The sequence below is a fragment of the Bos javanicus genome, chromosome 6, assembly GCF_032452875.1.
Source record: "Bos javanicus breed banteng chromosome 6, ARS-OSU_banteng_1.0, whole genome shotgun sequence".
Classification (NCBI taxonomy): Eukaryota; Metazoa; Chordata; class Mammalia; order Artiodactyla; family Bovidae; genus Bos; species Bos javanicus.
Window position 1 is genome coordinate 8,633,685 of NC_083873.1, and position 18,186 is coordinate 8,651,870.

An 18,186-nucleotide genomic window follows, 5' to 3' on the forward strand; every position below is an offset into this window, starting at 1 on the left:
CAGACCACCTGACCTGCCTCTTGAGAAATCTGTATGCAGGTCAGGAAGCAACAGTTAGAATTGGACATGGAACAACAGACTGGTTCCAAATAGGAAAAGGAGTACGTTGAGGCTGTATATTGTCACCCTGCTTATTTAACTTATGTGCAGAGTACATCGTGAGAAACGTTGGGCTGGAAGAAGCACAAGCTGGAATAAAGATTGCCGGGAGAAATATCAATAACCTCAGATATGCAGATGACACCATCCTTATGGCAGAAAGTGAAGAGGAACTAAAAAGCCTCTTGAGGAAAGTGAAAGTGGAGAGTGAAAAAGTTGGCTTAAAGCTCAACATTCAGAAAACTAAGATCATGGCATCTGGTCCCATCACTTCATGGGAAATAGATGGGGAAACAGTGGAAACAGTGGCAGACTTTATTTTTTTGGGCTCCAAAATCACTGCAGATGGAGACCGCAGCCATGAAATTAAAAGACGCTTACTCCTTGGAAGGAAAGTTATGACCAACCTAGATAGCATATTCAAAAGCAGAGACATTACTTTGCCAACAAAGGTCCGTCTAGTCAAGGCTATGGTTTTCCTGTGGTCGTGTATGGATGTGAGAGTTGGACTGTGAAGAAGGCTGAACACCGAAGAATTGATGCTTTTGAACTGTGGTGTTGGAGAAGACTCTTGAGAGTCCCTTGGACTGCAAGGAGATCCAACCAGTCCATTCTGAAGGAGATCAGCCCTGGGATTTCTTTGGAAGGAATGATGCGAAAGCTGAAACTCCAGTACTTTGGCCACCTCATGTGAAGAGTTGACTCATTGGAAAAGACTCTGATGCTGGGAGGGATTGGGGGCAAGAGGAGAAGGGGACAGAGGCTGAGATGGCTGGATGGCATCACTGACTCGATGGACGTGAGTCTCAGTGAACTCCTGGAGTTTGTGATGGACAGGGATGCCTGGCGTGCTGCTATTCATGGGGTCGAAAAAGTTGGACACGACTGAGAGACTGAACTGAACTGAACTGAATGTATAAAAGCCTGCCTTTGAACTACCAATTACCATAAATCTGTGTTTACTTTCTAATGAATTGTTGAATATAAAATTGACAATTAAGATGAACTAGGGCTTGTTGATGGAGAAGGCAATGGCACCCCACTCCAGTACTCTTGCCTGGAAAATCCCATGGACGGAGGAGCCTGGTGGGCTGCAGTCTATGGGGTCGCTAAGAGTCGGGCATGACTGAGCGACTTCACTTTCACTTTTTACTTTCATGCATTGGAGAAGGAAATGGCAACCCACTCCAGTGTTCTTGCCTGGAGAATCCCAGGGACGGGGAAGCCTGGTGGGCTGCCGTCTATGGGGTCTCACAGAGTCGGACACAAGTGAAGCGATTTAGCAGCAGCAGCAGCAGCAGGGTTTGTTGAATCTTCAATAACTTTATTTTATAAATATCAATCTCTCATTTGTTGTATATATATATATATATATATATATATATATAAGCATAGATAGGATTAATAGTTGAATAGCAAGAATCAAGAAAAATGATTTAGTGTCTACTTTGTCAGAAATATTAACTTGAAAGCACTTTTACTTTCTCAAACAGAATTGAGAATCTGTTCTTTTCAGAAAATTGACAGAAACAAAAGTGAAAGGTTTACCCCAATCTAATCTGAAACATGTATATTATTTTGTAATTCTAAATTTTGCTAAGCTGTGCTTTGTTATTATTTCTCTGGTTTTTCCATTGTTTTGACTCTAAGGCAATAGAGCTGTTTCATTGTCCAATAAAATTGCATTTATGTTTAACTGTCTTGACTGACAATGTGTGAATACTGTTTATGCAGTGTGTGCTGCATTCTTTGAAAATACAAAATTTTTATTACAGAAAGTGTTTTATGTTATATGAAAAAAAACTGAGAATATTTGGATTTTTTTTTCTTAGATTTTCATAAATGTGGCCTAACAGAAGGCTTTCTTGTTTACAGGGCTTCTGTCTTAGATTGAACATAGTTTTTTAAAAATTAAAATTTGGTACAACTGAAAAGGGAATTCCCTTCAGGTTTACGTTGTACAGAGAATAAGTAGAGACATTAACAAGTCAACTTCTGAGCCCAGAGATTCACATGTTAGTCAGATTAGATGTATTATTCATTTGTCAATTGATCTGAGCTTAGAGTTAGACTATGGGAAAAATTCAGATAAGTAAATGGGTTAAAAAAAATTAATCCAAACATTTGGGGAACAACTAGTTATTGTCTCCAAAGACAGCTGTTCAAGGCAGTCTCTTTGTGGTTGCTTGGTTCAGAAATGTTAACATCTCAAAGCTTCCACTTCCACAACAAAAAGGAATTTGGAGGATTAAAATAGATCAACTATGTAATATATTCCTTGACACATAAAAGATACATACTTTATTTACTGAAAATAATTACTTAAATTATTATTTGTTGCCTTTTTGACTTAGGATCCAACCACTTTCTATTGTTTTTCCACATGGTGGGTTCTGGAGACTTTATTTTTATTTCTCAATCATCATAATTATTTTTTCTTCTCATCATATATGTCATTTCTGTCTTGAATTTATTAATCCAATAACTACTTAATTTAACTCCTATGTACAAGAAATTACATCACTGGATGGTGTAATTATGCGATGAAACTATGACTATCATATAATCTGTTGTCCACTGGCAAACACTAGACCAGATAATTGTTAAATAATGCAATTTATTTACAATGGAGACATGAATAAAGAGTTCTCCTCAGGGCTGCTCATTCACATTTTTCTTATTCACTCATACTTCAAGTTGAATTTGAGTATCTACCATGTGTATAACATTGTGGAAGATAGCCTATAGTTATAAAAGGGATACACATCTCAAGAATTTAGATGAAATGTAATTTAGATACTGATCTTTGGTGAAAAACTTTAGGATGAATATAGAATAAGGCCAGAAATTGATTGAATGATCTTATTTATAGAACACTTGTCTAATTCAATAATAATACTCAATCCAATTAAATAACATTTATTTATAAATATTTTTTCATAATCAGCCTCACAATGGTTATTCATATGCCAGCAACAAACACAAAGAAAATTTAAAATACAATAGCAGGAAAACTGTAAATTTTCTGGAAATAAATCTAAGCAAAGTTATATAGGACTTCTTTATAGGATAGCATATAATGTTATTGAGAGAAATTGATAAAGATGTAAACAGATGAGGATATCTACTGTTTGTAATAACCAAAGAGGTTAAGTGCATCTAGCAAAATCAAGTGCACAGGAAGGCCCCAGAGTATGCCAATGTTTAGAGGTCATGGGAAAGAGGACAAGACAACACATGAGACTGAGGAGAAACCCAAGAAGTAGGAATAAAGTAAGGTTAAATATGATGTTATACTCATATCAGATAAAATAGACTTTAAAACAAAGGCTGTGAAAAGAGACAAAAAAGGTCACTACATAATGATCAAAGGATCAATCCAAGAAGAAGATATAACAATTATAAATATATATGCACCCAACACGGGAGCACCACAGTACGTAAGACAAATGCTAACAAGTATGAAAGGAGAAATTAACAATAACACAATAATAGTGGGAGACTTTAATACCCCACTTACACCTATGGATAGATCAACTAAACAGAAAATTAACAAGGAAACACAAACTTTAAACGATACAATAGACCAGTTAGACCTAATTGATATCTATAGGACATTTCATCCCAAAACAATGAATTTCACCTTTTTCTCAAGCGCACATGGAACGTTCTCCAGGATAGATCACATCCTGGGCCATAAAGCTAGCCTTGGTAAATTCAAAAAAATAAAAATCATTCCAAGCATTTTTTCTGACCACAATGCAGTAAAATTAGATCTCAATTACAGGAGAAAAACTATTAAAAATTCCAACATATGGAGGCTGAACAACACACGGCTGAATAACCAACAAATCACAGAAGAAATCAAAAAAGAAATCAAAATTTGCATAGAAACGAATGAAAATGAAAACACAACAACCCAAAACCTGTGGGACACGGTAAAAGCAGTCCTAAGGGGAAAGTTCATAGCAATACAGGCACACCTCAAGAAACAAGAAAAAAGTCAAATAAATAACCTAACTCTACACCTAAAGCAACTAGAAAAGGAAGAAATGAAGAACCCCAGGGTTAGTAGAAGGAAAGAAATCTTAAAAATTAGAGCAGAAATAAATGCAAAAGAAACAAAAGAGACCATAGCAAAAATCAACAAAACCAAAAGCTGGTTCTTTGAAAGGATAAATAAAATTGACAAACCATTAGCCAGACTCATCAAGAAACAAAGGGAGAAAAATCAAATCAACAAAATTAGAAACGAAAATGGAGAGATCACAACAGACAACACAGAAATACAAAGGATCATAAGAGACTACTATCAACAATTATATGCCAATAAAATGGACAACGTGGAAGAAATGGACAAATTCTTAGAAAAGTACAACTTTCCAAAACTGGACCAGAAAGAAATAGAAAATCTTAAGACCCATCACAAGCATGGAAATTGAAACTGTAATCAAAAATCTTCCGGCAAACAAAAGCCCTGGTCCAGACGGCTTCACAGCTGAATTCTACCAAAAATTTAGAGAAGAGCTAACACCTATCCTGCTCAAACTCTTCCAGAAAATTGCAGAGGAAGGTAAACTTCCAAACTCATTCTATGAGGCCACCATCACCCTAATACCAAAACCTGACAAAGATGCCACAAAAAAAGAAAACTACAGGCCAATATCACTGATGAACATAGATGCAAAAATCCTTAACAAAATTCTAGCAATCAGAATCCAACAACACATTAAAAAGATCATACACCATGATCAAGTGGGCTTTATCCCAGGGATGCAAGGATTCTTCAATATCCACAAATCAATCAATGTAATACACCATATTAACAAATTGAAAAATAAAAACCATATGATTATCTCAATAGATGCAGAGAAAGCCTTTGACAAAATTCAACATCCATTTATGATAAAAACTCTCCAGAAAGCAGGAATAGAAGGAACATACCTCAACATAATAAAAGCTATATATGACAAACCCACAGCAAACATTATCCTCAATGGTGAAAAATTGAAAGCATTTCCTCTAAAGTCAGGAACAAGACAAGGGTGCCCACTTTCACCATTACTATTCAACATAGTTTTGGAAGTTTTGGCCACAGCAATCAGAGCAGAAAAAGAAATAAAAGGAATCCAAATTGGAAAAGAAGAAGTAAAACTCTCACTATTTGCAGATGACATGATCCTCTACATAGAAAACCCTAAAGAATCCACCAGAAAATTACTAGAAATAATCAGTGAATATAGTAAAGTTGCAGGATATAAAATCAACACACAGAAATCCCTTGCATTCCTATACACTAATAATGAGAAAACAGAAAGAGAAATTAAGGAAACAATTCCATTCACCATTGCAACGGAAAGAATAAAATACTTAGGAATATATCTACCTAAAGAAACTAAAGACCTATATATAGAAAACTATAAAACACTGGTGAAAGAAATCAAAGAGGACACTAATAGATGGAGAAATATACCATGTTCATGGATTGGAAGAATCAATATAGTGAAAATGAGTATACTACCCAAAGCAATTTATAGATTCAACGCAATCCCTATCAAGCTACCAACAGTATTCTTCACAGAGTTAGAACAAATAATTTCACAATTTGTATGGAAATACAAAAAACCTCGAATAGCCAAAGTGATCTTGAGAAAGAAGAATGGAACTGGAGGAATCAACCTACCTGACTTCAGGCTCTACTACAAAGCCACAGTTATCAAGACAGTATGGTACTGGCACAAAGACAGAAATATTGATCAATGGAATAAAATAGAAAGCCCAGAGATAAATCCACGCACATATGGACACCTTATCATTGACAAAGGAGGCAAGAATATACAATGGATTAAAGACAATCTCTTTAACAAGTGGTGCTGGGAAATCTGGTCAACCACTTGTAAAAGAATGAAACTGGACCACTTTCTACCACCATACACAAAAATAAACTCAAAATGGATTAAGGATCTAAACGTAAGACCAGAAACTATAAAACTCCTAGAGGAGAACATAGGCAAAACACTCTGTGACATACATCACAGCAGGATCCTCTATGACCCACCTCCCAGAATATTGGAAATAAAATCAAAAATAAGCAAATGGGACCTAATTAACCATAAAAGCTTCTGCACATCAAAGGAAACTATTAGCAAGGTGAAAAGACAGCCTTCAGAATGGGAGAAAATATCAGCAAATGAAGCAACCGACAAACAACTAATCTCAAAAATATACAAGCAACTCCTACAGCTCAACTCCAGAAAAATAAACGACCCAATCAAAAAATGGGCCAAAGAACTAAATAGACATTTCTCCAAAGAAGACATACAGATGGCTAACAAACACAGGAAGAGATGCTCAACATCACTCATTATCAGAGAAATGCAAATCAAAACCACAGTGAGGTACCATTTCACACCAGTCAGAATGGCTGGGATCCAAAAGTCTACAAATAATAAATGCTGGAGAGGGTGTGGAGAAAAGGGAACCCTCTCACTCTGTGGGTGGGAATGCAAACTAGTACAGCCACTATGGAGAACAGTGTGGAGATTCCTTAAAAAATTGGAAATAGAACTGCCTTATGATCCAGCAACCCCACTGCTGGGCATACACACTGAGGAAACCAGAAGGGAAAGAGACACGTGTACCCCAATGTTCATCGCAGCACTGTTTATAATAGCCAAGACATGGAAGCAACCTAGATGTCCATCAGCAGATGAATGGATAAGAAAGCAGTGGTACATATACACAATGGAGTATTACTCAGCCATTAAAAAGAATACATTTGAATCAGTTCTAATGAGGTGGATGAAACTGGAGCCTATTATACAGAGTGAAGTAAGCCAGAAGGAAAAACATAAATACAGTATACTAATGCATATATATGGAATTTAGAAAGATGGTAACAATAACCCAGTGTACGAGACAGCAAAAGAGACACTGATGTATAGAACAGTCTTATGGACTCTGTGGGAGAGGGAGAGGGTGGGAAGATTTGGGAGAATGGCAATGAAACATGTAAAATATCATGTAGGAAACGAGTTGCCAGTCCAGGTTCGATGCACGATGCTGGATGCTTGGGGCTGGTGCACTGGGACGGCCCAGAGGGATGGTATGGGGAGGGAGGAGGGAGGAGGGTTCAGGATGGGGAACACATGTATACCTGTGGCGGATTCATTTTGATATTTGGCAAAACTAATACAATTATGTAAAGTTTTAAAATAAAATTAGAAAAAAAATACGATGTTATTTAATTCAGTTGAGTGTTATTAGAACAAGAGACTGATTCCCCTTATCAAGTGTGGCTGACGAGTCCATTGAGTGAGTCCTTGGTACCCACCAATAGGACTTACGTCTATTTTTACAAGGGTGACTTCCACATGGAAGTCATTGGTAACCTTTCAAAGACCTCATGAAGGACATGGAGTGTTCAAAAGAGAATGGACATTTTTTTATTTGTCTAGAAGGAGGAAGGAAAACTGGGTGGGAGCCTGATGGGTAAAGTTTGTCAGGAGAATTATTAAAATATATGTGCTGATTGATGGGAAATTTCCAGTAAAAGGAAGGGGTGATAATGCAAAAGAGAAGATAGATATTTGTTAAAAAAAAAAAAAACAAAAAAACATCCTTAAGTAGGAGAGAAGTCATATGATCTAGAACAAGATTGAAGAGAGTGGTCTTAGCCTTTGGTGTGGACAGTATATTCAGAACAAGCGTAAAGAAAATAATGTATATGGCGGATATGCATGGACACATACATCTGCATAACTGTGGTCATAGATGTTCTGTTCTGACCACTTAAATTTAGTGAATGAAATAGGAACCAAGCTCCTCATTTAAGGATGAGAATAGGAGATGGGTAGTTAAAGATATTAAGAGGGAAGGCTTGCAGTATTCACCTAGGAGACAGGGAAAACGAATGCACTGGGGACAATTTAGTATTATTTCCAAGTAGTGTTAATAGCCTTTGAATTCAGCCATAGAGAATGTAAAATGAAAATACTCATAATGTCACAAAATCAAAATATATTTAAAATGTACTTTATGCCTAGAGTGCAAGCTACAAGTGAAAGTTGCTCAGTCGTGTCCGACTCTTTGTGACCCCATGGACTGTACAGTCCATGGAATTCTCCAGGTCAGAATACTGGAGTGGGTAGCCTTTCCTTTCTCCAGGGGATCTTCTCAACCCTGGGATCGAGTCCAGGTCTTCCACATTGCAGGCGGATTCTTTACCAGCTGAGCCACAAGGGAAGCCCAAAGTTACAAAGCCATATGTAAATGTAAACTGTGCAAAGACAGTTTATGTATGAATAAAATTACATTATAGAATGATATAATTAATGCCAGGGCTGTAAATTAGTAATTATTGATGATTATGCAATATAATTATGATGAGGGTCTTTTCTTTCCTTATCTGTATTTCTGTATTTCAATGTTTGTAATGTATAAATATTGAGTTAATAACAAACATACATTTCAGGAATTTTTATATGTAAGCTAATAAGAAAAAATGATTATGAAAATAAACACGTGTATTCTTTATCTAAATTTAGCAGTGATTAATACTTTATATTATTTACTGAATAAATCTGTCCTTTCTCTCTCTCCCACACAGAAGTGTATTGTGTGCTTCAACCCTAAATACTTCAATATGTATCTCCTAAAAATGATATTCTCTACCTAACCATTATGCCATTATCACACAAAAGAAAATAAATGATAATTTTATTACATTATGTAATATTTCTAAGCCTAAATTAAAAATTATTTTCTCATTCTGAAATTCATTTTATAGCTTAAAAATTCAAATTGATTCTAATTATTTATAAAATATGTTACTGCTGTTTTACTTTAATCTTACTTAATCTTAAACCATCTTTATATTTTCACTCAAAGTTGCCACATTTTGAATAGTTTAGGTTAGCTCGTTTGTGGAACACACTATAATATGGATTTTCCTGATTGTTTCTTTATGACTAGTGAGTTTATTAAAATGTTTACATTCAAACCTATCTTACTCCCAATAGCTTGCAACACGAAGAATATAGGCAATATTTTGTAATGACTAAAAATGGGAAGTAACCTTCTGTGTAGCAATCATAATTTATCTATTAAAGGATTATAATGCCCATTCTATTAGGACTACTATGAAGGTTTAATGAAATAAATTATGTAGATTACATAAAAGATATTGAAAAATATTTATCACTAATATTAAAAATACTTATAATTAATGGTTATCAGTAAATATTGAATGAATTCTATCATTTGATTTTTTTTTCTTTTTAAAATTTGTTTATTTTAAAAAGAAGAGAGACAGTCCTAAGATGGCAGAGGAATAGGACGGGGAGACCAGTTTCTCCCCCACAAATTCACCAAAAGAACATTTGAACGCTGAGTAAATTCCACAAAATAACTTCTGAATGCCGGCAGAGGACATCAGGCACACAGAAAAACAGCACATTGTCTTCGAAAGGAGGTAGGAAAAAATATAAAAGACAAAAAAAGAAAGACAAAAGAGTAGGGACAGAGCTCCATCCCCGGAAGTGGGTCTTAAAAAAGAGAGACGTTTCCAAACACCAGGAAACACTCTCACTCCCGAGTCTGTGGCAAGCCTTGGAACCACAGAGGGCAACATAATTGGGAGGGAAAATAAATAAATAATTAAAACCCACAGATTATGTGCTGAAGGGTAACTCCCCCAGCAGAGAAGCAGCGCAGACGCCTGCACCCGCCACTAACAAGCAGGGCCTGGGCAGGGAGGCAGGGGCTGCACTGCTTAGAGTAAGGACTGGGCCTGAATGCCCCAAGGGCAATCTGATGGAACTAACTTGGGATAGCAAACCAGACTGTGGGATAGCTACCACACGAAAATCCCTAACATAAGACACCTTCAGGCCCGCTCACAGAACAAAGGACTGAGCAGAGCTAGCCGGCTGCAGACAGGTCTATCCCGCTCTGGTGACAGGCAGGTGAGGGCAGCCAGAGATGGAAGGAGGTAATCGCGGCCCCAGAGAGGCATTATCTATCAAACTGCAATCAGGCTTCTTCACAAACTAATACTTCTTGGGATTCTGGACAGTCAACATCCACCTGAGAAGGTGTGCTGGTTGTACCTGGGAAGGGCCCAAAACGCAGGCCCAACCAGCTCTGCGCCTCTGAGGACTACCCAAGTACTTGAACCTGAGCGGCTTAGACCTGGGAAGTGCATACAACCCAGGGCTGGCCTCAGACTTAGCAACCTAGACCCTAAGCAGTGTAGACAGAGAAAGCACACATGCTGTGAGCAGGGGCAAACCCAGTGTGGCGGAGACACAGTGAACACTCCCCACACACGCCAGTGTTATTTGTTTGCAGCGTCCCTCCCTCCCCACAGCACGACTGAACAAGTGAGCCTAAAAAAGTGACCACCACCGCACTCTTGTGTCAGGGTGGAAATTAGACACTGAAGAGACCAGCAAACAGAAGAAGCTAAAACAGAGGGAACCACCTTGGAAGTGACAGGTGCAATAGATTAAAACCCTGTAGTTGGTACTGTCTACATAGGAAGGGGCCTATAGATCTTGAGAAATATAAGCCAGATCAAGGAACTATCCGAAAATGAACTGACCCCACACTGTCCATAACAACACCAGAGAAACGCCCTAGATATATTTTTACTATTTTTACTATCATTCTTTAATTTATTTTTTTTATTTTCAAGTCCTCTATTACTCCTTTAATTTTCATTTTTATAACCTACTATTACTTTGCAAAAAAAAAAAAAAAGAGAGAGAGAGACCCTATTTTTTAAAAGCAAACTTCATATATATATATTTTATAATTTTTGTGACTTTTTTCCCGCTAATATAGTATTTTTGAAAATACAACTTCTACTCTAGACTTTTAATCTTTGCTTTTTGGTATTTGTTATCAATTTTGTACCTTTAAGAACCCAATCTTCAGTACCCATTTTCACTTGGGAGCCAGATTACTGGCTTGACTGCTCTCTCCCCCTTTGGACTCTCCTTTTTCTCCACCAGGTCGCCTCTATCTCCTCCCTCTGCCTTCTCTTCTCTACCCAACTCTGTGAATCTCTTTGTGTGTTCCAGATGGTGGAGAATACTTAGGGAACTGATTACTGGTTGGATCTGTCTCTCTCCTTTTGATTCCCCCCTTTATCCTCCTGGCCACCTCTGTCTCCTTCCTTCCTCTTCTCTTCTCTGTATAACTTCATGAACATGTCTGAGCAGTCCTGACTCTGGAGCTCACATAGGGAATTGATTACTGGCTCTCTCCTCTTTTGATTCCACCTCATCTCATCCTGGTCACCTCTATCTCCCTCCTCCCTCTTCTCGTCTCCATGTAACTCTGTGAACCTCTCTGGGTGTTCCTCACTGTTCATCTTTAACCTAGATATTTTATCAACAGTGCAGTATAGATGGAAAAGTCTTGAGGCTACTGTTAAAATAAGACTGAAAACCAGAAGCAGGAGGCTTAAGCCCAAATCCTGAGAACACCAGAGAACACCTGACTCCAGGGAACATTAATCAACAGGAGCTCATCAAATGCCTCCATACCTACACTGAAACCAAGCACCACCCAAGGGCCAACAAGTTCCAGAGCAAGATATACCATGCAAATTCTCCAGCAATACAGGAACACAGCACTGAGCTTCAATATACAGGCTGCCCAAAGTCACTTCAAACCCACTGACATCTCATAACTCATTACTGGACACTTCATTGCACTCCAGAGAGAAGAAATCCAGCTCCACCCACCAGAACACCAACAAAAGCTTCCCTAACCTGGAAACCTTGACAAGCCACCCATACAACCTCACCCACAGTGAGGAAACCCCACAATAAAGAGAACTCCACAAACTGCCAGAATACAGAAAGGCCACCCCAAATACAGCAATATAAACAAAATGAAGAGACAGAGGAATACCCAGCAGGTAAAGGAACAAGATAAATGCCCACCAAACCAAACAAAAGAGGAAGAGATAGGGAATCTACCTGATAAAGAATTCCGAATAATGATAGTGAAAATGATCCAAAATCTTGAAATCAAAATGGAATCACAGATAAATATCCTGGAGACAAGGATTGAGAAGATGTAAGAAAGGTTTAACAAGGACCTAGAAGAAATAAAAAAGAGTCAATATATAATGAATAATGCAATAAATGAGATCAAAAACACTTTGGAGGGAACAAATAGTAGAATATGGGAGGCAGAAGATAGGATTAGTGATGTAGAAGATAGAATGGCAGAAATAAATGAATCAGAGAAGAAAAAAGAAAAATGAATTAAAAGAAATGAGGACAAACTCAGAGACCTCTGGGACAATGTTAAATGCCCCAACATTCGAATCATAGGAGTCCCAGAAGAAGAAGACAAAAAGAAAGACCACGAGAAAACACTTAAGGACATAATAGTTGAAAACTTCCCTAAAATGGGGAAGGAAATAATCACCCAAGTCCAAGAAACCCAGAGAGTCCCAAATAGGATACACCCAAGGCAAAACACCCAAAGACACATATTAATCAAATTAACAAAGAAGAACAAATATTAAAAGCAGCAAGGGAAAACAACAAATAACACACAAGGGGATTCCCATAAGGATAACAGCTGATCTTTCAATAGAAACTCTTCAGGCCAGGAGGGGATGGCAGGACATACTTAAAGTGATGAAAGAAAATACACTATGGCCCAGATTACTGTACCCAGCAAGGATCTCATTCAAATATGAAGGAGAAATCACAAGCTTTACAGACAAGCAAAAGCTGAGAGAATTCAGCACCACCAAACCAGCTCTACAACAAATGCTAAAGGATCTTTTCTAGACAGAAAACAAAGAAAGGGTGTATAAACTCAAACCCCCAAAAATAAAGTAAATGGCAACGGGATAATACTTATCAATAATGATCTTAAATGTAAATGGGTTGAATGCCCCAACCAAAAGACAAAGACTGGCTGAATGGATACAAAAAGAAGACCCCTATATATGATGTGTGTGTGTGTATATATATCTATATATACACACACACATATATATATATGTGTGTATATATATATATATATATGTTGAGCTATTCCAATTCCTGAAAGATGATGCCGTGAAAGTGCTGCACTAAATATGCCAGCAAATTTGGAAAACTCAGCAGTGGCCACAGGACTGGAAAAGGTCAGTTTTCATTCCAATCCCAAAGAAAGGCAATGCCAAAGAATGCTCAAACTACCACACAATTGCACTCATCTCACAGGTTAGTAAAGTAATGCTCAAACTTCTCCAAGCCAGGCTTCAGCAATACGTGAACCGTGAACTTCCAGATGTTCAAGCTGGTTTTAGAAAGGGCAGAGGAACCAGAGATCAAATTGCCAACATCCGCTGGATCATGGAAAAAGCAAGAGAGTTCCATAAAAGCTTCTATTTCTGCTTTATTGACTAAGCCAAAGCCTTTGACTGTGTGGATCACAATAAACTGTGGAAAATTCTGAAGGAGATGGGAATACCAGACCACCTGACCTGCCTCTTGAGAAATTTGTATGCAGGTCAGGAAGCAACAGTTAGAACTGGACATGGAACAACAGACTCGTTCCAAATAGGAAAAGGAGTACGTCAAGGCTGTATATTGTCGCCCTGTTTATTTAACTTCTATGCAGAGTACATCATGAGAAACGCTGGACTGGAAGAAACACAAGCTGGAATAAAGATTGCCGGGAGAAATATTAATAACCTCAGATATGCAGATGACACCACCCTTATGGCAGAAAGTGAAGACGAATTAAAAAGCCTCTTGATGAAAGTGAAGGTGGAGAGTGAAAAAGTTGGCTTAAAGCTCAACATTCAGAAAATGAAGATCATGTCATCTGGTCCCATCACTTCATGGGAAATAGATGGGGAAACAATGGAAACAGTGTGAGACTTTATTTTTCTGCACTCCGAAATCACTGCAGATGGTGACTGCAGCCATGAAATTAAAAGACGCTTACTCCTTGGAAGGAAAGTTATGACCAACCTAGATAGCATATTCAAAAGCAGAGACAGTACTTTGGCAACAAAGGTCCCTCTAGTCAACACTATGGTTTTTCCTGTGGTCATGTATGGATGTAAGAGTTGGACTGTGAAGAAAGCTGAGTGCCAAAGAATTGATGCTTTTGAACTGTGGTGTTGGAGAAGACTCTTGAGAGTCCCTTGGACTTCAAGGAGATCCAACCAGTCCATTCTGAAGGAGACCAGCCCTGGGATTTCTTTGGAAGGAATGATGCTAAAGCTGAAACTCCAGTACTTTGGCCACCTCATGTGAAGAGTTGACTCCTTGGAAAAGACTCTGATGCTGGGAGGGATTGGGGGCAGGAGGAGAAGGGGACAACAGAGGATGAGATGGCTGGATGGCATCACTGACTCGATGGACGTGAGTCTGGGTGAACTCCGGGAGTTGGTGATGGACAGGGAGGCCTGGCGTACTGCGATTCATGGGATCGCAGAGTCGGACACGACTGAGTGACTGATCTGATCTGATCCGACATATGTCGTCTAGAGACCCACCTTGAAACAAGGGACACATACAGACTGAAAGTGAAGGGCTGGAAAAAGATATTCCACGCAAATAGAGACCAAAAGAAAGCAGGAATAGCAATACTCATATCAGATAAAATAGACTTTAAAACAAAGGCTGTGAAAAGAGACAAAGAGGACACTACATAATATTCAAAGGATCAATCCAAGAAGAAGATATAACACCTATAAATATATATGCACCCAACATAGGAGCACCGCAGTATGTAAGGCAAATGCTAACAAGTATGAAAGCGGAAATTAGCAATAACACAATAATAATGGGAGACTTTAAAAAAAATAAAATTTGTTTATTCTTAATTGGAGGATAATTGCTTTATAATATTGTATTGGTTTCTGCAATACATAAACATGAATCAACCATAAGTGTACATATGACCCCTCTCTCTATTTTTTTATAAATTATAGGTTTTATTTTTTTTACTATTATTATTTTTTAAATATAAATTTATTTATTTTAATTGGAGGCTAATTACTTTACAATATTGTATTGGTTTTGCCATACATGGACATGAATCCCCCACGGGTGTACACGTGTACATCCTGAACCCCCCTCCCACTTCCCTCACCATCCCATCTCTCTAAGTCATCTCAGTGTACCAGCCCCGAGCACCCCATCTCATGCATCGAACCTGGACTGGTGATTCATTTCACATCTGATATTATACATGTTTCAATGCCATTCTCCCAAATCATCCCACCCTCGCCCTCTCCCACAGAGTCCAAAAGACTGTTCCATACGTCTGTGTCTTTCTTGCTGTCTTGCATACAGGGTTATTATTACAATCTTTCTAAATTCCATATATATACGTTAGTATATTGTATTGGTGTTTTTCTTTCTGGCTTACTTCATTCTGTATAATAGGCTCCAGTTTCATCCACCTCATTAGAACTGACTTAAATGCATTCTTTTTAATAGTTGAGTAACATTCCATTGTGTATATGTACCACAGTTTTCTTATCCGTTTGTCTGTCGATGGACATCTAGGTTGCTTCCATGTCCTGGCTATTGTAAACAGTGCTGCGATGAATGTGTCTCTTTCAATTCTGGTTTCCTCGGTGTGTATGCCTAGCAGTGGGATTGCTGGGTCATATGACAGTTCTAGTTCCAGTTTTTTAAGGAATCTCCACACTATTCTCCACAGTGGCTGTACTAGTTTGCATCCCACCAACAGTATAAGAGGGGTCCCTTTTCTCCACATCCTCTCCAGCATTTATTGCTTGTAGACTTTTGGGTAGGAGAAGGAAATGGCAACCCACTCCAGTACTCTTGCCTGGAAAATCCTGTGGATGGAGGAGCCTGGTAGGCTGCAGTCTATGGGGTCACTAAGAGTCAGACACGACTGAGCGACTTCACTTTCACTTTTCACTTTCATGCATTGGAGAAGGAAATGGCAACCCACTCCAGTGTTCTTGCCTGGAGAATCCCAGGGACGGGGAAGCCTAGTGGGCTGCTATCTATGGGGTCGCACAGGGCCAGACACGACTAAAGTGACTTAGCAGCAGCAGCAGCAGCAAACTTTTGAATAACAGCCATTCTGATTGGCATGAAATGGTACCTCATTGTGGTTTTGATTTGCATTTCTCTAATAATGAGTGATATTGAGCATCATTTCATGTGTTTGTTAGCCATGTTTATGTCTTCTTTGGAGAAATATCTGTTTAGTTCTTTGGCTCATTTTTTGATTGGGCTGTTTATTTTTCTGGAATTGAACTGCAGGAGTTGCTTGTATATTTTTGAGATTAATTCTTTGTCAGTTGCTTAGTTTGCTATTTTTTTCTCCCATTCTGAGGGCTGTTTTTTTTACCTTGCTTATAGTTTCTTTTGTTGTGCAAAATCTTTTAATTTCAATCAGGTCCCATTTATTTATTTTTGCTTTTATTTCCAATATTCTGGGAGGTGGGTCATAGATGATCCTGCTGTGATTTGTGTCAGCAAGTGTTCTGCCTATGTTTTCCTCTAGGAGTTTTATAGTTTCTGGTCTAACGTTTAGATCTTTAATCCATTTTGAGTTTATTTTTGTGTATGCTGTTACAAAGTGTTCTCGTTTCATTCTTTAACAAGTGGTTGACCAGTTTTCCCAGAACCACTTGTTAAAGAGATCCTTCAAGATGAATTATGTACCTGATTGTGCATAGATTTTGGGCTCCAAGATTATAGATTACCACTTCAAATAATCATTTTCTGGCTTTGTCCTATATCCCTCACCTTCAATACTTAAAAGATTTTTTACTGATCATATTTAAAAAAATGTATATTCCAAGGAAAAACTATTTCGACTCACTCTGATAATTTTAAAAATAGGTTTGACTTTGATTGATGTCCACCTGAGGTCAATAAGATAATTTATTGACATTACTCTATTGATTTTATAATATATCTTAAGCATAAAGAGTTAGTGTAGATGGAGCTGTGGACTATTGTAATAATTGAAGGATCTATGCTGTGAGAATATTATCCAGATTCTATAAAATTATCAATACTTTTGTTATGGTTATCAAAAACCATTTCAATACCAAATCTCCATTATTAATATTTTATTCACAATTAATATATGTTCACAGAATATCCAATTAAATTTTGATGAGAAACAACTTTTGGAAATGAAATTTTAGAGGTAAAAGTACTAGCTTTTCAAGTCTTTTATTATACATGATCAAACAGAAATTAAGAAAATTTGTACTAATTTTATTCCTGTGAGGAAAGCAAAAGAGCTATTTCCAACAGCATGGTTAAAACTGCTTGCATTTGCTAATTGAGTTGCACATTTACAGAATGTGTTGTAGTTGTTATTTGTACTTACATTTACAGAATGTACTATTACTATTAATAGTGTAATTAAAATTTGAACATATATGTTAACAACTGAAACTATTTAACTATGTGTAATGTCAGGAAAATTGTTTTATATTCATGTATATATAGAGAGAGTGTTTAGGTTTAACACTTGTCAGATACTTCAAATCTGTAACTTTACCTGGAGTTTTAGTGATAAGTATATAAAACTAATATATGGATTTCCTAAACAAGAAATTGGATGTTCCTAAATAAGTAAGAGGATGTCAAGAAATGTAATACTTTAGCTTGGTTTTAATTGCCTTTAACCAATTAAGGGTACATGGAATATGGGAGAAGTGTTTTCAGGTAGGAGGAAAAGCCAAAGATGGGAAACTACTGCAATTTTTAGAGGCATTCAAGGTTATGTAAATGAATTGATGTAGAAGAAGAAAAGGGTTAATATTGAGTTTGGAGAAAATGAGATTGGAGGATAAGCAGAGGAGGGAAACTAAACCTCATTTATAAAAAACCCAAAGACACTATAGAAGCATTTTAAGCCAATAAGTAACATGATTAAAATTCTTAATTTTCAAAGAAATTACATTAACAGTGATGGGACAAACAAGGTAAGTAGACCTTCAGTCTCAGGATAGTTTGATATTAGAATTTTAATTAGGTTTCCCTGGCAGAAGAAATCATGGACATTGTGTATAGATGATAATAAAATGTTGTGGCTCAATGGAAAAGGCTAAAA